The following is a 25,034-nucleotide window of genomic DNA, read 5'->3' as shown; positions in this document are numbered from 1 at the left end:
CACACACACACACACACACACACACACCAAGGCCCATAGACATGAAATTAATTCTTCAGTCTTGCATAGGTAGAAATTAAAAGAGCCAAGTTGGGTCAACCCCAGATTCTCTAAATTCAAGTTTGGTGTTCTTTCAACTATCCCATTCTTTCCCAGAATCACATTTGAGGGTCTGTTAACTGCCACCTTAGGTCGTGTATATATATGTGTGTGTATGTGTGTGTGTGTTATTTTCCAGGATTGAGAAGGTTGCTGATAACTCTGTCCTCTGCCTGACCCCATGAGGAAGAGAGAGAGAGAGAGAGAGAGAGAGAGAGAGAGAGAGAGAGAGAGAGAGAGAGACGGACGGACAAGGGGACAAGGGGGTGGGGAGAGTCTCAGCTACAGGACTCTTCCTACCTCAGTTTTTCCATATCAATGGCATCAGCATTATTTGATACCAATCAATCAATAAATGTTTATTGATCCTCAATCAACAGCTCTGATGGCAGAATGTCAGAGGTCATCTCATCCAACTCTTCACTTTAAGACCCAGAGATGGAAAGTGACCTGCCTGAGGTTGCACAGCTAGGAACTAGCAGAGCCAGGGTCTCCTTAAGTCCTTCTGCCATAAATTGGGAAGCAGAGAAAATGAAAACGAGGCAGTTCTGAGACAGATGATAGACCCCAGTAGGGTCATCCTCTTAGGCCTTTAAAGAAAGGGGATTTTCCAGGCTTTTCTGACTGAGGGAGGGGTTGAAATGAGATATATATTGTTTTGTGGGGAGGGACAGAGGGGAGAAAGTGAAAGAAGAGGAAGATGGGAAATGAAAGCAGGATGGATAGTAACTGGTTTTGATAAGTGCTGGGGCAGGAGTGAGGGGTACTCCAAATTTTAGAAGAACCTAATTACTTTCAAATGTCATACTCTAGGGAGTTATGCTGAAGGGGGCTGAGGACGTCTGTCTGCCAGCTTGGGCCCAGGAATATGCCTATACTCTGACTTGTTTTCCTCTTATACTTACAGTGACTCCCAGGACACAGGGGCAGGTGTTTTAGGATCCCCAAGTGATGATTTCTCTATGTCCCCCCAATGAGTCATCAAAACCTCCTACAGAACCCTAATCCTGCCCTCTCTCCCTTAGTAATCATGACCAGCCTTTCTCTGAGACTCTAGAGTGCAGAGGGAGAGCCGAGGCCGAAGGACAGATACTCTCCTCTCCTGCTCTACCACATCCATTTCAGGAATCTGAGGGCCTTCTCCCAATAATGCCCTCCTAATAGCAGCCAGTAGAAAGAAGAAGGAAAACTGTCATAAATTTTTCTTATTTATATAAGGAGACGGGATGTTTCTTGGGCCAGTAAATACACAGAGATGGAGCTGTCGGTGGAGAAAGGACCCAGCCCTGTCCCTTCTGGGGCCAATTTATCTTCTAGAGACACTGCTTGGAAGCTACCATAATGTTGTGTATACAAGATGCAAACCTTTGGCATAGGGGTGTGCCCGAATTAAAGAACCTTATGGTATGTCCCTGACCACTGAAAGTCTGCTCCCCCGTCCATTCCACGTCCACCACTCCCTCCCACTTCTTTCTTGTATCTCTAGGTGCCTGGGCCCTGTGAGCCCTATGGGAGAAGAGTGGGTGTGCCTTACATACAGCAGCACCCCATACCCTTGAAAAAATGGTCTATTGATTTGTGCTCTTCAGTATCCATAACATGTCCTGGCCTGGATTTTTTTCCCCCTCTTATACTTATTGTGGCTTTACAATATGCTTTGAGGTGAAGCTGCTTTCTCTTCTCTCTCTCTATTGATTCTCTGGGTTTTTAAAATTTTTTATTGTTATTTCAGTCACTCACCATTCTGCTGGGGGAGGGGAGGGGAGGCCTTTCTTATGGGGTTATTGAGACTCCAGATTCAATGAGTAGCTATGCTCCCTGGGGAAACAAGGAATGTTAACAATAATAACATTAGCAATAACAATAACAGTATATCTATAGTGCTTTAAGGTTTACAAAATAATTTCCTTAAAACAACTCTTTGAGGTAATGATCACAAGAATTTTTCATCTCTATTTTATAGCTAAAGAAATTGAGGCCCAGAGAGGTTATATAATTTGTTCAAGGTCACACAGCTAGTTAAGTGCTGGAGCATAAGCACATCTGATCTCAAGGAAATTCCAAGTGCAATAACTGTTAGATGGAAAGACAGCCAGGAGCACCAGGATCTAAGTTAAAAGCTCTGGGCTCCCTCTCCTAAAGTCTCGGGCTTTCACCAGTAAAGGCCCAGGTAATCTCTCCCTCCACCTTCGTACTCTTCTCATGCAGCCTTGCAAAAAACAGCTGTCCTGGAGGAAATAAAGCACTGGGTGACGATAAATGTGAACCCAAGCCATAACTCCAGCATCCTCTTCTGTCACAGCTCCTCTCTCTTTCAGACCACAACAGAAAAAATGAATCATACAGCCTGCTCTAAATGATCTGTGGGCATCGTCAATCAAGAAATGTTTATTAAGTACCTACTGTGTGCCAGACGTTGTGCCGAGAGATGACAGGAACAAAAAGTACAAAGAATGAGATAATCTCTACTCTCAAAAACCTTATATTTTAAAGGGGGAACATATATAAGTAATAAGTAATTAAGAATAAGTAGAAGAAAAATTCGAATAAAGAAAGTAATCTAGAAAGTGGTTAGGGAGGGAGGCTACCAACATTTATTTTTTTGGAGGGGTTGGGGTGGTCAGGAAAGGCTTTATGTAGAAAATGGAAGAGAGGGCCTCTATGAGGAGGAGGAAAGGAAAGAGTGAATTCCAGGTATGGGGGATGGCCTGTTCAAAGGAATAGAGTTTTAACATGGAATTCTCTATGTGTAGAACATAGAGAAGTCCTGTTTGGATGGGTTTGAGAGCATAGGAGGGGGATAATATACAAAGAAGCTGGAAAGATAGGTTAGGGCAAGGGCTTTGAAAATTAGGTGGATTCTGGAGGCCATAGGGAGAGTGACTGAGGAGGAGTTGATTGAGGAAGAGAGTGACATGGTCAGAGCTGCACTTTGGCAGCAATATGGAGAATGGCTTCGAGTGAGGAGAGATTTGCAGCAGAGAAAGCAGATAGAAGGCCATTAGCAGTAATCAAGGTGAGAGGAAATGAGGACTTGAACCCAAATGGTAGCTGTATGAAAATAGAGAAGGGATCTAATAGGAGAGAAGTGAGAGTGAAAACAGTAAGAAATGCCAGCTGATTGGATAAATGGGGAAAGGAAAGTTGAGACCTGAGGATAACACCATGGGAGACTGAAGGAGTTGTGGTGCCTTTGACAGAAATAGGGAAGTTTGGAAGATAATGAGTTCTGTTTTGGACATGTGGAGTTTGAAGTGACTCTGGGATATCCACTTTCAAACCTTCCAGAAGACAGGTGGTAATGTGTGACTGGAGTTCACAGGAGAGACTGGGACTGGACGTATAGATCTGGGAATAATCAGCATAGGAAAGAGAATTAAACCCATGGAAGCTAATGAGGTCACTGAAAGTATGTATGCGTATATAGGGACAGCTAGGTGGCACAGTGGATACAGCACTGGGCCTGGAGTCAGGAAGACCTGAGTTCAGATCTGGCCTCAGACACTTATTAGCTGTGTGACCCTGAGCAAGTCACTTAATTTTGCTTGCCTCTGTTTGCTCGTCTGTAAAATGAGCCGGAGAAGGAAATGGCAAACCACTCCAGTATCTCTGCCAAGAAAATCCTAAATGGGGTCATCAAGAGTCAGACACTACTGAAAGGACTGAACAACAAAATACATACATAACAACATACAAATAAACAAAAAAATACATACAGGAAGGGGGAGAAGGACAGGACAGGACAGGATGAGAGAGGACAGGAGAGAAGAGCGTGTAGGGTAGAACTTTGGTGAGTGGATGCAATTCTTTGCTTGATGGGATATAAAAATAATGGGATAATCCAAAATGCTGCTCCTTCACTTCTGACATTTCAGGGTGGTGAAGAGGTGGCCAAAATCTATGCCAAATGGGTACCAGCTCTGACAGTTCCTTCCTCAATGGAGAGGTCTTGTCTGAGGATTGGCCTAGTTAAGTTAAGAGAAGCTCACCATTAGGTTTGCCACATGATGATGAATTTCTCTGGCTACTGTAACTTTCAAAAATTGCTTATGAAAATGGAGAGTGGTTGTTCTATTTCCAGCACCCATCCATTTCTACTCTACCTAACTCCCCTCTCCATGCTATGGATGGATAACATTACCCATTATATCCTTTCTTCTCTTTTTTTAAAAGGCAACTGGGGGGTAAGTGACTTGCCCAGGGTCACGCAGATAGTGTCTGAGGTCAGATTGGAACTCAGGTCCTGCTGCCTCCAAGGCCAGTGCTCTATACACTGTGCCACCCAGCTGCCCTACTACCCATCGTATCTATGGAAAGCACTAGGCTAGGCAGAACTGCCCTCTTTCTGATTGCTGTCTAACATCTCACCCCTTCCCCCAAGGGCTAGAGAGGGAGTGAAAAGTTTTGTTTTCCAAGGTCCTTCCCTTTAACTCTTGCTGGCCTGCAGGCCATATATTGGAGTAAGAATCAAAAAGATAGGGATGTGGTTCACTAAGGAACAAAACAAACAGAACATGTGGAGATATTAATAAGAAATTTGAAAGCACCATCTTGAATCGGTTTATTCAACAAACATCAATTGTAAAGATACAAAGTTTATTTAGATAAAGTATCACATCTTCCCTCCAGAAGCTTATAGTCTAATAGGAGGTTTACAAAAGCATAGGTAACTCTAATAAACAATATTACATAATGGGTGGCTTCAGGGAAAAGCAGCATGTTATGAGGGCCAAAGAAGAAAGATATTAATTACAGGGAGGTGTAGGCAGTTGGTATGCTGTTTAACAATCAGCTCTGGACAAGGGAATGAGAAGTACACACAGCACACTGTTAAGTTTAATCAGCAATATTAACATTTTTCTCTATCACTTAAGTCTAGACAGTCAACAAACAATGAATCAAGCTCTGATTTGTGGCATTTGCTGAGGCATAAATGTTCACACTGAAAATTTAACAATGGGCTCTTGAGAGCTGGTCCCAGCTGGCTCCAGCACACACCTGGATGTAAGGTGGTAGGGCTTCCTGGAGGGGGTGTCATTTGAGCTAGGCTTTAAAGCTGGTTAGGAATTCAACAGAGAGGGAAAGAAGAGCCATAGTTACCATGAGTCAAATAAACAGATAAATGAATGAATGAAAGCTAAATACATAGCTTCATTTTTCTGAACCTTAGATACTTTCCCTCTGTAAAATGGTGATAATAATAATTGCATAACCTCTCACACAGGGTTCTGGTGAGGATAGCATCAGGACTTGAACTCAAGTCCTTCCCACTTGCTACTTAAGTGACCTTGGGTAAGGACTTTTCTACCAGTCTTCCCCCCACCTCAGTTTTCTCATCTATAAAATGTAGGAGTTGGGTTAGATACTCTCAATTTTATGTTGTGAGTTACCTGTCAAAATCCCTTTAGCTCCCTTTCCTGGTTTTCATTAGGTGTGATGTCTGATTTATAGGAATAATAACCATTCTTTGGATAGCACTGTAGCTTTTTCAAAGCACTTTCACAACCGCTATTCATTTTGCTACTCATGACATCCCTGAAAAGTAGCTTTTGGGGGTAATAATTCTTATTTCACTGATGAGGAAACGAATATGCAGAGGTTAAATGACTCTCTGGGCCTAGGACAGCCCTGAGTCTGCCTCCTGACTTGTAATTTCAAATTCTTTCCACCATATTTCACAGTGTCTGATTCCTCTTGGGTCTTTTTTAAAAAATAATTATACTTTATTGATTTTAACATTCATTTTTAAAAAATTTGAGTTCTAATTTTTTCTTTCCCTCCTTCCCCTCCCTCACCCATTGAGAAGGCAAGCAATATTATATCAATAATACATGTGAAGTCATGCAGAATATATTTCCATATTAGCTGCATTGCCAAAAAAGGGAGGGGGCAAGAAAAAGTAAATGAAAAAAATTATGCTTCATTCTACACTCAGAGTTCATCAGTTCTCTCTCTGGATGTGAATAGCATTTTTCTTTGTGAGTCCTTTGGAATCTTCTTGTATTACTGTATTGCTAAGAGTAGCTAAGTCTTTCACAATTAACAATTGTTACAATATTGCTGGTACTATGTGCAGTGTTCTCCTGGTTCTGTTCACTTCACTTTGCATCAGTTCATATAAGTCTTTCCAGGCTTTTTCTGAAAACATCCCCCTCATTATTTCTTATAGCACATTTGTATTCCATCACAATCTTATACCATAACTTGTTCAGCCATTCCCCAATCGATGGGCATCTGAATTTCAAATTCTTTGCCACCACAAAAACAGCTGCTATAAATATAAAAGGTATGCACAGTTTTATAGTTCTTTCGGCATAGCTCCAAATTGTTCTCCAGAGTGGTTGGACCAGTTCACAACTCCACCAGGAGTACATTAGTATGCCTATTTTTCCATATCTCCTCCAGCATTTGTCATTTTTGTTTTCTATCATTTTAGCCAATCTAAGAGTTGTGAGATGGTATCTCAGAGTTGTTTTAATTTGCATTTCTTTAATCAGTAGTGATTTAGAGCATTTTTATGTGGCTGTTGATAACCCTGATGTCTTCTTCTGAAAACTGCCTATTCATATACTTTGACCATTTATGAATTTGGGAATGGGTCTTATTTTTTATAAATTTGGCTAAGTTGTCTACGTATTTGAAAAATGAGGGCTTTATCGGAGAAACTTGCTATAAAATCCACCCCTCCCAGTTTCCTGCTTTCCTTTTAATTTTGGCTACATTTTTAGGTGTGTGCAAAACCTTTTTAATTTCATATAATCAAAATTATCTACCTCTTGGGTCTTTATGGGACTATTGTTTATTCTCTTGGCTACTTCTCCTTCATTTTCTTTTCCATAAATCCTTTTATGTTACAAATTAGGAAACTGAGGCCCAGAGAGAGATAATTCTATCTGCCCAAGGTCACATACAACCAGGTCCTTGAACTCTAAATCCAGGGCTCTATTATACCAGGTTCCTTCCCTCTATTATGCCCCAATGTCTAAAATGGGGGGGGGCAGGAAGGACAGTGGAGAAGGAACTGACACTAGGCACAGGCAGGATCCCTTCACCTCTACCTTGGGGGCTATGCCCTGAGAGTCCTTTCCCAGGCCTCCCTTAATCTTTATGCCCCAGTAAAAAGAGCAAGTGAGCACTGCTGGTTCTAGGACTGTCATGCCATCTTCCAAATCCCTCCCTGGCATGGTTGTCTCTGTCTGTCTGTCTGTCTGTCTGTCTGTCTGTCTCTCTCTCTGTCTCTGTCTGTCTCTCTGTCTGTCTCTCTCTGTGTCTCTCCTCTCATATTTGTTACCACTCACTCTGATCACAAACAGCCCATGCTCAGGCCCCTAAAACCAAACCTCTACATTGAGATTCTGAGGAAGACACTAAGAAAAGAGATTAAGGACCTGGTAATCCACAGCAGCCATGGCCTGGAGAATCCAAATGAAGTTGCACAAATGGGCTTTCTTCAGCATCACTGCATTCAGTGATACAGTGGGCATGATCCTGGGTCACAATGTTAGGTGAATGCTGGGGAGGGCATGTAGAGAATCCAGAGCTATAGATTCATTGCTGGTTGACAGCATCCAATGACTTGAGGATTCATGATCTAGCAATATGATGAAGTAGGAAGAGAGCTGGATATGGAATCAGGAAAGACCTGGGTTTGAAGTCTGCTTCTGACAGTTGCCAGCAGTGTCACTAAAAGACTGGTCCCTAAATCTCAGTTTCCTTATCTGTTAAATGGGAATTATAATCATACCTATGGTATTTAATTCTCAGGGTTGTGCTAGGATCAAATGACATGTGTAAACTGGTTTGCAATCAGGAAGGTGTTATGTCAAACAAGTGACTTTTGTTATTCAGTTTGGTTTTTTTTGGCTAGGCAATGGGGTTAAGTGACTTGCTCAGGGTCACACAGCTAGTAAGTGTTATGTGTCTGAGGCTAGATCTGAACTCAGGTCCTCCTGAATCCAGGGCCGGTGCGCCACCTACCTGCCCCTGCTATTCAGTTTTGTCTGACTCTTCCTGACCCCATTTGGGGTTTTCTTGGCAGAGATAGTGGAATGGTTTGCCATTTCTTTCTCTATTTTACAGATGAGGAAAGTGAGGCACACAGGGCTAAGTTATTTTCCCAGGGTCAGATAGCTAGTAAGTGTCTGAGGCCAGATTTGAACTCATGAAGATAAGTCTTCCTTATTCCAACCAAGTGCTCTATCCACTGCACTACCTAGATGTCTATTAAATGCCTTTTATGTGCCAAATCTGTATCAATCAAACAGCAAGCATTTTTGAGTGCCTTCTATGGGCCAGGTCCAACAATAAGCATTTAAGTGCTTACTGCATGCCAGACACTGTATGTCAGTTGTTGCTGTTATGTGTAATATCTGTACTATCTTTCTGATAGGGTGGTTAGGAGGAAAGTGTTTTGTAAACTTTAAAAAACACTACATAAAGGTGAGATGGAAGTATTATATCAGGTAATGAAAGTCATCCAGTTTTCACATCTGCTCTTTAGCTCCATATCCCCCCTTTGCCCTCTCCATGCTGGGGATGAATAGCATAATTTCTCAGCTACATATGAAACACCAGCTTTGGCAGAGTTGCCTCCTCCCAACTTTCCCTAGGAGCCTGGGAGGGAATGATGTGGTTTGGTTTCAAAGGACAGAACCTCAAAGTTTAGTTGAGATTCAAACCTTTTAGTTCCTGAAATGGAGATGGTCACGGGGTTGTGGGTTGTCTCAGACAAGCCAGATGCCTGAAGGGGTCAGACCTTGGGGCAGGTGAAAGAGTTGGTGTTACCTGTACCTTCAGGAGCATCTGGGCTGAAAAGGGCTAGCCCTCTGAATGGGGCAGGGGGAAGCCTGAAGGGCTAAGTCAGGTGGGTCTCTCCCTAGCCATTGCTACCCCAGTTTGGTGTTCTAGGAGCCACAGATTAAGGGTGAGAAGTGCTGGAATGACAAGTTTGAAGAGGGACCCCCAGGAACTGTAAGATTTCAGTGGAGTGAGGGTTGGGCCATGAGTGGGAATGGGCTTTTAGGGACCATCCTATGGAGCATACCTCTGACAGCTTTGGGAGATATGTAGCTCTGGAGCATAATCCATAGGAAGGTCCCTATAGGTCCATTTCCACAATGCTCCAACACCTGCTATATTAGAACTGGAAGGGATATTCATCTAGCTGGATGAATTGCCCAGGATCACAAAGGTAATAAATGGCAGAGCCGAGATTTGAACCCAGATCTTTTAACTCCAGTTTCCAAGTGTGTGAGTGGGAGACTGAGCGACTACTCATCATTGTTGATGGATGGGAACCCATTCATTCTTAGTTTGCCTGGGAACAGAATTAAGCCACAGCATGGTGACATGGCAGCGGGAAGAATAAGGTTAGACAGTAGGAAGGACCTCCCGCATGTCAGAAATTAGTGATCTCTCTGGCTTCTGAGTTTCACCCATGGAGGCACTAGGACCAGTACTAACTGGCTCCCTTATGAGGCTTCCAGTACCCTCTCTACATCCCCCTTTCTTTTTCCCCTCCATCATGAGTGCGTGTGCACGTGCATGCACACACATACACACCCACACACACATACACACACCCTTCAAGATTGTGATAAAGGGGAGCAAAATTAGAGGGGCCCTTGACTTTTGGGTCTTCAAACATAATACCAATCTCCTTCATCTGGTAGCCCTAGCCATAGGCCAGAGGATTATGTTTCCTGATTTACAGGTAGTAATATTAAGAAGTGGAGAAGGTGATTCACTACTTTCAGGTCCTCAGGGAAGCAGTGTGACCATGTCTAGGTATCTACAAGCCACCTTCCTCTCCCCAGCTCCAGCACCCTCTACGCTCCAACCAAAGAATGCTGAATAATAGCACATTAAGCCCCTGTTTGAGGAAACCTAAATATAGACATAAATTATGTGAGGCAAATGACTTTGACAGCAACATAAGCTGGAAAAGAGGTGGGACGGGGCAGCAAGGAACGAAACCCAGAGAATCAGAAGAGAGAGAGCCTGTGTTTCAGTTACAAGAAAATCAAGTAGCCTACACCAGGGCCAAGGCTAGATTTAAAAAAAAAAACTCAAAACATCCCACTCTCTGTTGAAATTAGGCGTTCTGATGCCAGAGTGCCCTGACTCCCTGATAGCCATAGAGAGAATTAGTCTCCCATCTTCTGCCCTCCCTTCTTCCCCAAAGGCCAAGGATCTTTTTCTCCATTGTCCTCTGGAGAAATGTATTCCAAAAACCACCTTTGTCCCATTCCATTTTTTAAACTGTAATTTCAATTTTATAGAGAAATCATCACAATTCTCAGAAAGTCTTCTGAGTGTGTATGTTTTCACAGGGAACATGCTAAAAACCAATCCCATTCCATTTTGGTACCTTGCTTTCTAACCTGAAAGCATCTTGCTTCCCTGGGAACCAAATGTCACCCTTTTTGGTAGTGGATGGGGAGCTATCCTCGAGGCAGTATGCTCTAGTGGAGGGAGCCAGGGTTAAACAGGTGTCAAGAGAGCAGGGTTCTAACCCTGGTTCTGATGATGCTGACTGTGTTAGACTGGGCAAAGTCATGGGATCACCTCTCTGTGCTTTCAGGTCCTCAATCTATTGTCAACTAAGAGAATTGCTTAGAACAGGAATTCTTAATCTGGGGTTCATGAACTTGTTTTTATAATATTTTGATAACTCTTTCAAAATCATTGTTTTCCTTTTTTTTAATCCCGTGTATTGTATTCCATGCATTTTAGAACTTTCTGGGAAGGAATCGATAGTCCCAGCCAGAGCCTACCAATTAAGTTCTGGTTTTAAACACCGCTGTCACATCAAAAAACTAGACAGTCCTTTTCTTTTCTTTTCTTTTCTTTTCTTTTCTTTTCTTTTCTTTTCTTTTCTTTTCTTTTCTTTTCTTTTCTTTTCTTTTCTTTTCTTTTCTTTTCTTCTTTTTTTTTGGCTAGGCAATGGGGTTAAGTGACTGGCCCAGGGTCACACAGCTAGCAAATGTTATGTGTCTCAGGCTGGACTTCAAGTCAGGTCCTCCTGAATCCAGGGCCGGTGCTCTATCCACTGTGCCACCTACAGATTTCAGGACAAGGGGAGTTGATGCCTTTTTAGAATTGTCACTATGAATCTGGACCCTTGGGGCAAATGTGGTTGGTTGGAAGGAGTTAGGATGGGGAAGAAGGGCTGAGAAAGACAGCTTAGGCGGGCCCCAGAAGATAGCCCTACCCCTGACCCAGTAATGCTAGGAGAGAGAACAACCCATTCCTTCCTCCTCCTCCCCTGACCTCTGCCCTCAAGCTCTCTTCTGGGACTCACCTTCTCTCCCAACCCCTTCAAGAGTACAAGCAAGTGGAAGACTTCATAGTTTGGGGAAGAGAGAATCTGGATCACTGCAGGAAAAAAGCATGCCCTGCTCTCCACAGATGTCAGCACTTGGAACAAAGTCCTGGCTGCCTCACCCTATCTATGCCTGTGCTGTTTACAATAAAATCCAAGAATACTGGAAATGAGGGACGTTGAAGGTCACCTATTTCATTCTGGGTCTGAACCTGAGTTCTGGGTAGGTGATCATGTAAAATAAATAATGTCTAGATAAGTGGGGTGTTGCTTAGCATCCAGAAATAAATCAGAGCTCTAAGACAGTGACCTCAAACCCTCCCACACAGTTGGCCTCAGATTCGGCACAATTTCCCAACTCCATTCTGCCGCTGGCCTTGGCCTCAACCCCACTCAAACTCAGTCCCACTCGTGACCCTGGTGCCAACTCCACTGTCAGCTACCCTCCCATCTCCAACCATTGTGGCATCTCATTTTAAGTCACCTTTCTAAATAAAGCCTTACATTCCTGGGTATTCATAACATTATTTCTTGTTATCAGTGATAATAGCCACAAAATGTGCCAAAATGGCATGTTCTCAGAGTGGCAGAGGAAGAAAGGATGTGAGTCAGGCCCATTATTAGTACTAATTAGCAATGATAATAAGTAATGACTCATATGATAATACCTCTTGCTAACAAAATACTGAGAGTCAGGATGGCACAATGGGTAGATAGTGCTTCACAGTCAAGAAGATGGGTTCAGGTTCCACCTCAGACATGTACTTACCATAGGATCCTAGGTGAGTCAATCTCTAATTGTTTAAAGCAGTTGTCCAAGGCTATAAATTGTGGAATGAACAGAGCCCTGGGAGTAGAGTCGGGAAGAACTGAATTCAAATCCAGTCTTAGACACTTAGCTGTGTGATCTTGGGCAAGTCACTTAACCTCTGTTTGCCTAGGAAGCAGGTAGGTGGCTCAGTGGATAGAGTGCTGGGCCTAGAGTCAGGAAGAACTGAGTTCAAATCTGGCCTCAGATGCTTACTAGCTGTGTAACCCTTGGCAAGTCACTTCTGTTTGCCTTGATCTACTGGAGAAGGAAATGGCAAACCACTTCATATCTTTGCCAAGAAAACCCCATGGACAGTATAGTCCATGGAGTCACAAAGAGTTGGACCCAACTGAACAACAATAAATAAGTTGCAGAACAGGGGCACTAGTAGAGAAAACTTCCCCACTGGGAGTTCCCTATACCAAGCGCAGGTCTAGTCCAAACAAGTACTTTAGGTACTATAACTGGTTAGGTGGGGCGGAGGAAGCACAGGGTGCCCTCCAGTGTTTTTTGGAAGGATGCCCCAGGATCCTCCCTACTTTGCTTCCACCTCCTAGTCCTGGGTATATGACCCAGACAAGGATGGAGATAACTTTCTCTGCTCCCACCCCAGTTAGAGTGGAGATGTGTCTCTGGCAGGTAAATAGGAGGGTGACAGTTTGTCTGGCATGTTATAGAAGGGATTCCTTTCACATATGGGTCGGACCAGATGGCCACTGAGATCCCTCCCGACTCTGTGAAAGTTTATCCCAGCTCCTTGTCTCGGCTTCATCAGTTGGCTCTACAGGCAGGTGACTGGGAGGTCTGGGAAGTGGCTCTAAGAGTGAAGCCAGCTGAGCTCATCTGGTCACCTAGGTCAGGTCACCTAGCCTCCTGCCTCCTTTCCAGAGGTAGCAGGAGATCCAGGAAGTAACAAGATATTGGGAATTGGAGGACCTGTGTTCAAATCCCACCCCTGTCAACCATTCACTGGGTGACCTTGGAAAAGTCAATGCACCTGAAGCTCATTTTCCTCATAGGTAAAATGAAGGATTGGATTAGGTGATTTCCAAGGTACCTTGAAGTTCTAGATGAGTGTGACTTCATCATGAGTCTACAATGGGATTTTCCCAGGAAAAATAAAAATTCATTCTTCTTCCTGAATTCAAGGAGATAGACTAGAACAGATGAGTGTTAAACCCAAGGAAAATTTTCTGTGTTAGACTAGAAGTGGACTGTGAAATAAGAAGGGCTGTCAAAACAGAGTATGGAGATGACTTTTATTTTTTGGAGGCAATGGGGGTTAAGCGACCTGCCCAGGGTCACACAACTAGTAAGTATCTGAGGCTGGATTTGAACTCAGTCCTCCCAGCTCTCGGGCTGGTGCATTATCCACTGTACCACCTAGCTGCCCTGAGTATAGAGGTTATTGATTAAAAATATAGAGCTGGAAGAGACCTTGGAGGCCATCTATTCCATCCCCCTTATTTTATAGATGGGGAAAATAAGACCTAAGGAAGTGAAAAGACTTATCCAAGGACACACAGATGATGGAAATCAGGTAGCTAAACAAAGCATTTATTAAGTACCTATGATATGCCAAGCATTATGCCATACTGGATCCAAATACAAGTAAGCTTGCATTCTAATAGAAGACAATGCATAAAGGGGCACTAGAAAATGAATAAGGGTGTTGGGGGGCTATGTGGCAGGTGAAGAAGAGGAGGAATCTGGAGAGGGTCCACTCATGAGAGAAGAATGACTAGTATCCTGCCTAAAATGGTGGTCTTGAGGAGAGAAGGGTCCTAGGCAGGAGGTTAATCAGGATGGCAAAGAAGCCAGAGGTAAAATGGTGGAGAAAATGACCTTTCAATGTCACTTTCAATCTATGATTTTTTGTCAGGGGTCAGAACATATCTTCTATATGAAACAGAAATGGAGATATCTTGGAATTTTCTTGTGCACTGGAATCCTGGTGCACTCAGTTATCTAATGTAGAGATAGACTGTGCCCCTTCTTCCCCCAGGTGTCTCCTCCTTGCCCATCCCTCCCCTCCAGTACTCTTGGCTGCCCCTGCATGTTGTGCCTGCCATCTGGGCAGCTCAGAGCAAGGCTAATGCCAAGGGAGTGCCAGCTTTGATTTATGGTCACCTAATCTTGGCAGAAGCAGGGAGCCAAGCAGTTCTTTTCCTGGAGAAGAGTGTCTCTTAAAGAAATAATGCACCTGAAGTCATACAGTTGCAGAATAAGGAGGGAAACCCATTGCTTGGTGTGGGTTCCCCTAGCCATTGGGGAAACACTCTTCCCTTCCCACTTTGCCAGGCTTCACTACGTTTTGAATCCTTCATCCAAAGACTTGGAAAGAAAGACCTGGGTTTCCATGCAAGATCCTCATCCTATGCTCAGATTAGTTTTCAAAGACCATTTCCTAGTTCACCAACCCCATTTCCTGTGACTTCTTAGCTTATACTAGAACAAGGCTTTTTAACCTTTTTTGTGTCCTGAACCCCTTTGTTCATCTGTGGAAGCCTATGGACCCCTTTCTCAGAATGTCTTTCAAGGCATGTTCTAAAATACATAAATTACAAAGTAGGGGGCAGCTAGGTAGCGCAGTGGATAGAGCACTGGCCCTGAAGTCAGGAGGACCTGAGTTCAAATGCGGCCTCAGACCGAACACTTGACACTTATTAGCTGTGTGACCCTGGGCAAGTCACTTAACCTCAATTGCCTAAAAACTAAAGGAAAAAAAATGTCAAAGTAAACTACTTATATCAAAATACAATTATCAAACTATTTTTAAAAACAAACTCATGGACCCTGGGTTAAGAATCCTAGTTCCTTTATTCAGCAAATGTTGCTCAAGAACCTGTGCTGTGCTGGAGACCCAGTTTACAAAAGTTTTAATAAAAGTGTTCTTGTTCTCATAGTAGGACAATAAGACAACTCAGGGAATTACGGTCACTCAACCAGGATTTATTTAGCACCTGTTTTGTTGTAGGCTCCAGGCATGAGAAGATAAAAGGAAAACAGTCCATGCCCTCAGGGAGCTTACAATCTGTATATAGGTAAGTATTTACACAAAATACAAGGTAATTTTGATGGGAAGGTCAATAGCTTCTCGGTTGGAGGCCGAGAGGAGATCAGGAAAGACTTTATATAGAAAATGGCATTTGAATTGAGTTTTGAAGAAAATAAGGGATTCCGAAAAGTGGAGGTAAGGAAGGTGTGCATTCTACATGTGCGGGACAGTCAATAAAAAGGAGCAAAGATGGCAAGTGGACTTCATTGTGTGAAGAACAGCAAGAAAGTTGGTCTGGGTAGACAGTAGCAGCTGGGAAAGGAAAGTAATATATAATAAGGCTGAAAAAGGTAGGTTGGAGAAGGGTTTGATTTTTGTTTTTTACATCACCATACTTTCCCTCCAAATCCCTTCCCCTCCCCCTTCCAGAGAGCCATCCCATATAACAAATAATATTTTTAAAGACAAGAGAGAGAGAGAAGAGGGGGGAAATCAATATAACTGATCAGTACATCAAAGAAGTCTGAAAATATGCGTGCTATACAACACTTGGGGACCTCCCACCTCTGCCAAGAGATGGGAGTGCCAGTGTCTTCTCGTATCTTTTCTTTCCGGTCATACTTGTTCTTTATAATTTTGCAACATGTGTGTGGTTCTTTGTGTTTCCATTGTTGTGGTCATTGTGTATGTTATTTTCTTGGCTCTGCTTCCTTGCAAAGCATTCAAAAACCAAATTCAGGCATTTATATTAGATACTAAGGCAATGGAGAGAAATTAGAGTTTTTTGAGAAAGTGAATGGCATAGTGAGACCTGCACTTTAGGAAAACCAACCAAACAACAAAGCAATTATTTTTTTGGGGGGGCAATTAGTGGGGGCTATGTAATAAAATAGATAAAGCACTGGGCCTGGGTCAGGAAGACATGAGTTTAAATCTGACCTCTGACATTCATTGATTGTGTCACCCTGGGCAAGTCACTTAATCTCTGTTTGCTTCAGTTTCCTCATCTGTAAAATGGAGATAATAATAACACCAACCCCCTATGGTTGTTGTGAGGATCAAATGAAATAAAATATGTACAGCACTTGGCACAGTGCTTAGCATATAGCAGGTGCTGTAAAAATATTCATCATCATCATCATCTCCTCTAAATCATCGTAATCATTATTATTAAGTACTTACTATATGTCAGTGCTAGACAATGAGGATGTAAAAACTAAAATGAATCATTTCCTGCCCTCAAAGAGTTTATATTTCACCAGCACAGTTATTCCTTCCACATCTCAGGGGTTAGGGGCATGACCGGGGGTAGGAGGAAGAATCTACGTAAACTTTTTTTGCCCTCCCTTCATACCAAAGAAGTCTGAATTTTTTTCTTTTTCTTTTATGGGGTGTTTACAGTACCTTCTTGTAAAAATTGGGTTGATATTACACAATACTATACATATATTTTATGCATTTCTGAGTTTCTAAACTTTTTCTGTGTCATCTGCTGTCCTTTGTATATCATCTACAGCTTCTGCAAAACACCCCCTAAATTCCCATTTAATTTCTTGTGCCAACCCGAGATATATCAAAACCAAGATGAGGAAAGCATAACTGCATTACACATGGGTATTCCAGAGTCACCAAGCAGAGTACTATGTGTGAGTTCCAGGGTTCAGGAAAGTCTCCACAGAGCAGGTAACATGGAAAAGATGCTGCTTCATCCCTGACATACATATTGGAATCACAGGATCATAGATTTATAACTGCAAGGGACCTCAGAGACTATCTCATCCAATTCCTTCATTTTAGATGGAAGCAATTGGAGGGCTAGAAGGAAAGTGACTTATCCAAGGTCATGTAGTGGGGGAGGAGGACACATGGGAAGTCCTGCTGCCTCCAAAACCAGTGTTCTTTCTACTGCACAACTTCAGACCTTGAATTTGTCCATAGGGCATTTGCTCTCTACTTCTTTCCTGTCTGTTAAGCCAAGCCTCTCCCTTCCTTCCCAAGTCAGTCCAATACCTCCTTCTACCAGAAATCCTTCCCAGATTATTTATTTGTTTGTTTGTTTTTTCCTTCCCAGATTTTTTCCCCCATGTCCAGGATGTTCCGGGTGGCTACTTCAACACTGATGAACTTACCTTCCATGAGATCATTTTCCTCTAGCTGACAGTTTGGAGACAGAAGTGAGCAAGCTATGTGTTGAGGGCAGGGAATAGATTAGCTTGTCTGGAAAGTCTTCAGGAAGCCATGAGAAATTAAATTCCTGAGATAGAACTGGTTGGGCCCAGAAATCTGGTTTTTCCACGGTGAGGGAGGGAGGTATGTGTGAGTCTATTGTTTCAGTGTATGTTTGTACCTATTAATGTATGTTTTTGTATCTCAAATCCCAATGGTTTTGGATTGCCTCTGAATTGATCTAATTCAATTAAACAAAGGTAATCCATGGCCACCAAGGACTCTGGGTACACACAGACTGAGTTCCATCCTGGGGGCTTGACCCCATTGGGTCAATCTTTCTTCCTTTGCCTCATTGCCCCTACTTGAATTAACATAGGAAAACTCTTCAAGATAAAACTTAAATAAAAAAAAATTTAGGGTATCCCAAATGTCAGTGGCAGAATCCCCAAGTTCTGTGAAGACACTTGGCATACAATGTAGCTATTAGATATAAGCAGTCTTTATTTTACCCTACAGAAAATGTGTAAAATGCTAAAGACTCACAGGAATTCATTAGATAAGTACAGAAATAAGGCATAAAAATAAGCTATAAGCTATCCACCCCCAGAAGGAAATTAAATTTGCAACCCTCTATTTTTCCAGTGAGTCCCTATTTTCTAAAGTCCTATGTATACAGTCTTCCCAAGATTGTAGTAATACCATGTGGTTTAGACTCCCCCAGAAAGCAGGCATGGTTTGGTGTTTGCTGAATAAGCAACCCCACTTTTCACTGAACTTGTACTGGCTAATTTACTATATTTGCTCCCTAAGTAGAATGCTGTACAAGTCAAATCAGCAATATTGTCTTATAACAGAATTACATGGGCACCAGTATGAAATAGATATATCTAGTTTTAGCAATTGTCTCATGATTCAAGAGCTCCTCATGTTGAGTTGAGTTACTAGACCTTCTAGAGTGATATGATTTCCTCATCCACCCTGCTTCTTGTAGAGATGTCTCCACTAAAGTGTGAGATTCTTGGAAGCATGAATTGTCTCATTTTTTTCTTCCTGTTCCCTATACCTGGCTCATAGTAAGCACTTAATAAATGCTTTTCTATCTCATTCTACAAAAAGCAACATGACACCTACCTTTAAACTGTAGGGAATAGGAAAGAGATATGATAAGATCACGTGATAAAGCTTTTATGAAAATGATTTTAGCAACTGTGTGAGGGATAGATTGGAGAATAGAAAGACTGGAATCAGAGAGACTGGTTGGGAAGCTATTATAATAGTCAGGGGAAGAGGCCAATCTAGAGTAGTGGAATAAAGAAGGCCAAAAGAATTATTGTGGAGGTATACTCAAGAGTACTTGGCAACTGATAGGATATGGGTGGTAAGGAAAGGCAAGAGTCTCAGGTGACATGAGACTTCCATTTAGGGGGACTGGAAAGATAGTGGTACCATCAGCCAAACTGAATAAGAAAGTGGGGTAGAGTAAGTTTAGGGGGGAAGGTGATGCTATTTGTTTTTTCTTTGTTGCCTAGGCTTCTCACTGTGGAGTAGCCCTCTGCTCCTGAAGCCTTGTCCTCCCATTGGTGAGTTCCTTTCTGAACCTCCATTTTGAAGAAGTAATTAAGCCAACCATCTTTCATTCCTCTCCAGGCTCTTCTCCTCTGAATCTCTGGGCTTTGCCATCATCTTTGGTGGTACCTTCTCCTCTTTACTCATTCCCTCATCTTCTATCTCCTGCTTTCCAATTCCCTGTTATGTGTTATTGTCCCCCATTAAAATGGAAGCTCTTTGAGGGTGGGCATTCTTTTTTGCTTGTATTTGCATTCCCAGTTCTTAGCACAGTGTATAGCACTGTGTAAGTACTTAATACTCCTTGTATAAGAAGTACTGTGTAAGTGCTTCTTGATTCACTGACTGCTTCTTCCTCCCTTTATTGAAGTAGATAACCAGGGAGAGTCTATCTTGCCCCTACTGAGATGCCCCTTGCATTAGTGATTGGGGTTGGGGGCAGCAAACAGGGTTTGCCAGGTTCAGGGGTAGCAGGAACACTGCTGCAGAGAATAGATCCATGTTTCTGACCTCGAACAATCAATTTATTTGACCCGAGTCTCATAAAGACGTCCTGATGAGCACAATCACTGGCTAATGGTTATGAGCTGTGACCTCTGGATTTATGGCCAAGGGACTCGCAGTCTATCTGCAGGAGCAGAGGAGCGGGCATAGAGACCTGGCGATGACAGGACTTTATTATGAAGAGCATTTACTTGCTGTGCCATTTAATGTCTAGAAATTTCATATGCATGGGTCCTGAGGAAGGATGGTGGGAGTAACAAATAAGAGGAGGAAGGGAGAGCTCAGCCCTAGTCTAGGGGAGGTGAGGGAGAAGGGAGGTAAAGCTACCTATCCCTAGGGTTCTCCAGATTTTTAAAGAGTGACAGATGAGTACTACACCTTGCTTGAAAATTTACTAGCTTTGTGACCTGGAGTAAGTCACTTAAAACTGTGAGAGCCTTTCTCATCTTTCCCTTTCATGTCCATCTATAAAATGAGGAGACAATAATACCTGTATTAACTATCTCACAGGTGTCAGAAGCAAAGCAACCTTAGGGCTTCGTATGTGGACATTCTTGTTTGACTTGTTGTTAGGGCCAGACGCAAAGACTTGGGGAATCCTATAACTGAACTATGGGAACTGATAAGATCACTAACAGAAAGTATGGAGGGAAGAGGAGACCTAGGACAGAGCCTAGGGGGACACTTATGGATTGGGGCCAGAAGATAGATGATGATCTGACAAAGGAGACTGAGAACACGGTAAGTGCGTAAGACATGTACAAGCAGAGATCTAGGTGAGCTCTGGGGGAGGAAATAGTCCTTGCTAACCTGAGGGGCTTGGGGAATTCTTCCTGAAAGAGGTGGCATTTGGTTTGGCCTTTAAAATATTAGTAGTCAGGCTTGGTGGAGACATTCCTGGCTTAGAAGACAGTATAAGCAAAGGTAGGCAAGTGAAGGACATTATGGGTGGTGGTGAATGGTCTGGTTTGGTTAGAGCAGTATACAGAGGATAGTCTTATGAGACAAAGCCAAGAGGGTAAGATGGCACCAGGCTAAGGAGCTTAAAACTTAACTGAACAGGCCACAAGGAGCCACTGAAGAGGAAGGACAGAACTAGATCTGAGATGTCTAATGGTGGTGTAAAGAACCATGAGCAAATAAGTCAGTTCAATTTTCTGGGCCTCCATTTCCTCATCCGTATGTTTCAATGCTTTGATGGCTCTGTGATGTCACTGATATGGACATTCTTTCCATCAGTGCAGATCACAGCCTACCACAACCTTCTCAATCTGTGCTACCGTTTCCTATGGTCTCTTATAGATCCCCTAGAAACAAACAAACCAGCAGGCTAGAGTCTTCCTCATATATTTCATGGGTACCAGTCCAGTTCTTGGACTACCTTTCCATCTTTTATCCCTAGCACTTGCCACACGACCAAACTGCCTCCTTTTCAGATCATACACACCCTAAGTGACATTGATTGCACCACTTCTTGAATGTAGGTTATGAATAGAAATATGTCATAATCTACTTGCGCTGATTGTGTGTTGCCCATTGGACCACTTGCAACTCAGACCCTTTGCCGCAGCTGTAGAGGACCAGCTGTGAAGTCAGGAAAACTGGGTTCATATCTTACCTCTGACATATAGTTGCTGTGTGACCCTGTCACACAAAGTCACTTAAACTCTCAGTGCTCCAGATAATTCCATAAGGCTTCACCTTGCAAACTTCCCTTCATCTATGTCCAAACAAACAAACAAACAAACTGCCCTCCTCCTGACAAAAACACCTTTCTTCTTTTTAAATTCAAGGGGATCCCATGACTACTACTTACTTCACAGAGTTGTTGTAAAGAAATCACTTTGCAAACCATCAGGCACTATATAAAGTCTGCTGTTAGTATTACAGTCTGACCCTGGTCTCATTTCTCATCTTTCTTCTTCATGTACTCTATATACCAGCTATCCCCTGTACGTGCTCCAGACATTCCTACTTTGGGGGGCCTTTCTCACACTGTTCCTTTTGCCTGGATTGAACTTTCCCCATCCCACCTGTGCTTATTAAAATCCTACCTATCCTTAGAGGCCTAGCTCAGGTTCCATCTATCCTATGAAGCCCCATAACACTATGTACTTCCTAAGCATTTATCATTTTCTAATTTACATTATATATATTTGTGTAATTGCCTTCCCTGGTTGGCTCATTGAGGGCAGAGACCAGGTCTCAGTCAACTTTATATCCCAAGGGCAGCACCTAACAGTGTCTTGCCTGCAGGAAGGAGATAATGTTTAATAAATGTTTGCTAAATTTTAATTGGCACAGTTCACTGAGCTCTATCTTAGCAAGCTGTCCTCAGACATGAACTAAACCTCAGCACAGCCAAAGGAGGGGAAGTTTTCAGTATAAGGAAAAAGAAAAAGACAGACTCCTTAGAAATCCTCCAGTCTCAGGATGTGAATCCCAGAGGAGGGAGAGATAAGATGACCTTATTACTGAAGACAGCATGGGGCTTTGGTTTAAATCTGCTCTTTGTCCTTAGCTGTGTGACTTTTTGTTTAGCCAATTATTCTTTTTTTTTTTTTTTTGGTGAGGCAATTGGGGTTAAGTGACTTGCCCAGAGTCACACAGCTACTAAGTGTCAAATGTCTGAGGCTGAATTTGAACTCAGGTCCTCCTGACTCCAAGGCCAGAGCTCTATCCACTGCACACCTAGCTGCCCCTTAGCCAATTATTCTACTGCTGTGTGCTTTATATTAGAGCATAAGCTGCTTGTAAGTAGGAATTGTTTCCTTCTTCCTACATCTATCCCCAGTATCTGGCACAGTGCCTGTACATAATGCTTAATAAATAATTGATTTCATCACCTGTAAAGTAACAGTATGGGGACAAGATGATCTCCAAAGTTTTAGCTTGAAATCCTTAGATTCTATGACCTGGGAGCAGCTAGGAGTCAATCAGCCACACCTTATTACCTTTCTATTGGCCACACCTATTCCAGCCCAGTCGTGGCCCAGTCATTGTTTAGAAAGAGATTCGGTACCCCTGATAAGCACTCCAGAGTTGGTCGAGGAGAAGGGAATGTGCTGCCTCCCTCCCCATGCTTCAGCTGGCTGATGCTACAGTTTCTCATGGCCGCCACCCTAGAGGAATCATCCATCTGGAAGCTATTTGGCATCTCATGGCAGGAGTTGGGACACAGTGCAGACCTCTGCAGAGTGGGCGGGCAGGCCCAGATTACTGCCATATTGAGGTAACAGGGGTAAAAAGGGCAGACTTTTGGGGGGCTGGACAGATTCAAGAGCTCACAGATGACAATAGGTGAGGGGGAATGTGGGGGGGGAGGTGTTCCTCTTTGAAAGAGGATTCCCTCTTATCAAGCAGTGGAGGATTTAGGTGGTAGTGAGTTCTGTTGAGGCCAAACATCCCTACCACCAATTGTATGATTCATAGTCCTGATACTGCAGAACTCTAAAGTCCAGTCAGTAGCAGGGTCAGCCTGGGCCCTGAGACTTTTGTTTCCAAGGTTCCATGTGAACTTTAAATGACAAGTCCATCTATGCAAATCCATCTACGAGAGATTCACAGATGACTAGGGCAATAATAACATATGGAGGAGTCTGCATTCCCTCTTACCCCATCAGACCATATATCAAGAGCTGAAAAGAACCTCAGAAGTTGTCTAATCCAATGCCTTCTTTCTGTAAATGAGGAAACTGAGGCCTAGAGAGAAGCCGCTTGCCTAAGATCACACAGATAATTAGCAGAAGAGTTAGGAGCTGAACCCAGTTCCTCAGCCCTCAAACCCAGTATTTTTTCCCCCTGACACCACAAAGGCCAAACTCTTCTGTGAAATCTCCTTTGAACTGGCAGGTAAAAGTAGCCTCTCCTTCCTCAGATTTCCCATAGTACTTTTCTGTGTATTATCACTTCTCTGTATTTACCTCCCTCTGCCTTGTATCATTTCAACACATATTTATTACTCACATGTTCAAGATGCCAATGATAGAAAGGTAAAAATGAAACCATCCCTGATCCCTTCCTTCAGGGATTTCAGATCCTCATTTGGGGGGAAGGAAGAGGGAAAGAGGAATGGGGGAGTTGTAACATTTTGAGAAGGAAATTGAGTTGATAACTAGATAGGGGATCAGGAAAGGGTACACGGAAGGTTTTGTGTAGGAGGAGGCATCCAAGCTGTGCTTTGAGTATAGTGAGGAGGGAGAGGAGAAAAAGGAGTACATTCCAGGCCTAGAGAACCACTTTTTCAAAAGCAAAGGGAATAAAATAGTATGTACAGTAGTATACAGTATAATGAGGGCCATTCTATGGAATATGCACAAAAGTTGCCTCTTCTGCTCCATGCCAACCATGTAGGTGACTCAGTATTGGGTGACTCAGAGATGACTAAGTTCTGCATAGAATTCCATGATTGCTTTTAAAACCATTGACCTGGTGTTTTGATAAGATGTGGCAAACCCTGAATAGTCCCTTGGGCCTCCACTCATAAACCATGCCAGTTGGGTGGGGTACTTTTTCAGTTAAAGAGACAGCTTCCCGTCCACTTTGTTTTATGTGGCAAGTACTACTCTTTCATATTGAATTTCAAAATGAGGATTGTTCTTCAGTTGTTTTCAGCCATGTCTTACTCTTTGTGAACCCACTGGGGGTTTTCTTGGCAAAGATACTGGAATGGTTTGCCAATTCCCTCTCTAGCCAGTGGAGGATTTAGGGTGGTAGTGAGTTCTGTTGAGGCCAAACATCCCTACCACCAATTTTTTTTTTAGTGAGGCAATTGGAGTTAAGTGACTTGCCCAAGGTCACACAGCTAGTACGTGTCAAGTGTTTGGTCTGAGGCCGGATTTGAACTCAGGTCCTCCTGATTTCAGGGCTGGTGCTCTATCCACTGCACCCCCTGGCTGCCCCCCTACCACCAATTATATGATTCATAGTCCTGATACTGCAGAACTCTAAAGTCCAGTCAGTGGCAGGGTCAGCCTGGGCCCTGAGACTTTTGTTTCCAAGGTACCTTGTGAACTTTAAATGACAAGTCCATCTATGCAAATCCATCTATGAGAGATTCACAGATGACTAGGGCAATAATACATATGGAGGAGTCTGCACTCCCTCTTGCCCCATCAGACCATATATCAAGAGCTGAAAAGAACCTCAGAAGTTGTCTAATCCAATCCCTTCTTTCTGTAAATGAGGTCACACAACTTGTAAGTGTCTGAGGCCAGATTTGAACTCAGGAAGATGAGTCTTCCTGACCTGGCCGCTCTATCCACTGTGCTACCTAACTGCCCCAAAGTGAGGGGGTGAACTCCCAATTCCTGTTTAGATCATGTAATCAAAGTGAGCCTGTACCTGGGCTCCAGTTGCTTTTTCTATTTTATGGGGTTTTTTTTCCTGAGTAGGTGTTCGCGCTTAGAGATGACTTTGTGAATTCAAGACATCCTAGGTCCAGTGAGTGGAACTGACTGGTAGCCTGGGAAGCTTTAGATGAGAGAAGTCAACCACCTACAAGAGAAAGAACCCAAACCTCTGGCCTGGCTTATCAGAAGACTTTAAAGGAGACTATGCAGAGG

The 25,034-nt window shown here is 43.0% G+C and overlaps 1 long non-coding RNA gene across 3 annotated transcripts in view; it reads left to right on the top strand.

The window, feature by feature from the left end:
- The window catches only part of LOC110194034 (uncharacterized), a 133,386-nt gene that overhangs the window by 98,053 nt on the left and 10,299 nt on the right, over positions 1–25,034 (top strand). The window contains exons 3-5 of one of the 3 annotated variants that reach the window (XR_013482505.1): positions 15,211–15,277; positions 17,303–17,405; positions 18,930–18,980. The exons of 1 other annotated variant lie outside the window; for it this stretch is intronic. This is a non-coding gene — a long non-coding RNA (uncharacterized LOC110194034). The remainder of the gene's footprint in view (positions 1–15,210; positions 15,278–17,302; positions 17,406–18,929; positions 18,981–25,034) is intronic. One more of the 3 variants, XR_013482507.1, reaches the window with a different exon arrangement.

This window comes from Phascolarctos cinereus, unplaced genomic scaffold (assembly GCF_003287225.1).
Source record: "Phascolarctos cinereus isolate Bilbo 61053 unplaced genomic scaffold, phaCin_HiC Scaffold_1;HRSCAF=81, whole genome shotgun sequence".
Classification (NCBI taxonomy): Eukaryota; Metazoa; Chordata; class Mammalia; order Diprotodontia; family Phascolarctidae; genus Phascolarctos; species Phascolarctos cinereus.
The sequence above is the reverse complement of the archived record's forward strand: the minus strand, read 5'-3'. Positions and strand labels throughout refer to the sequence as shown.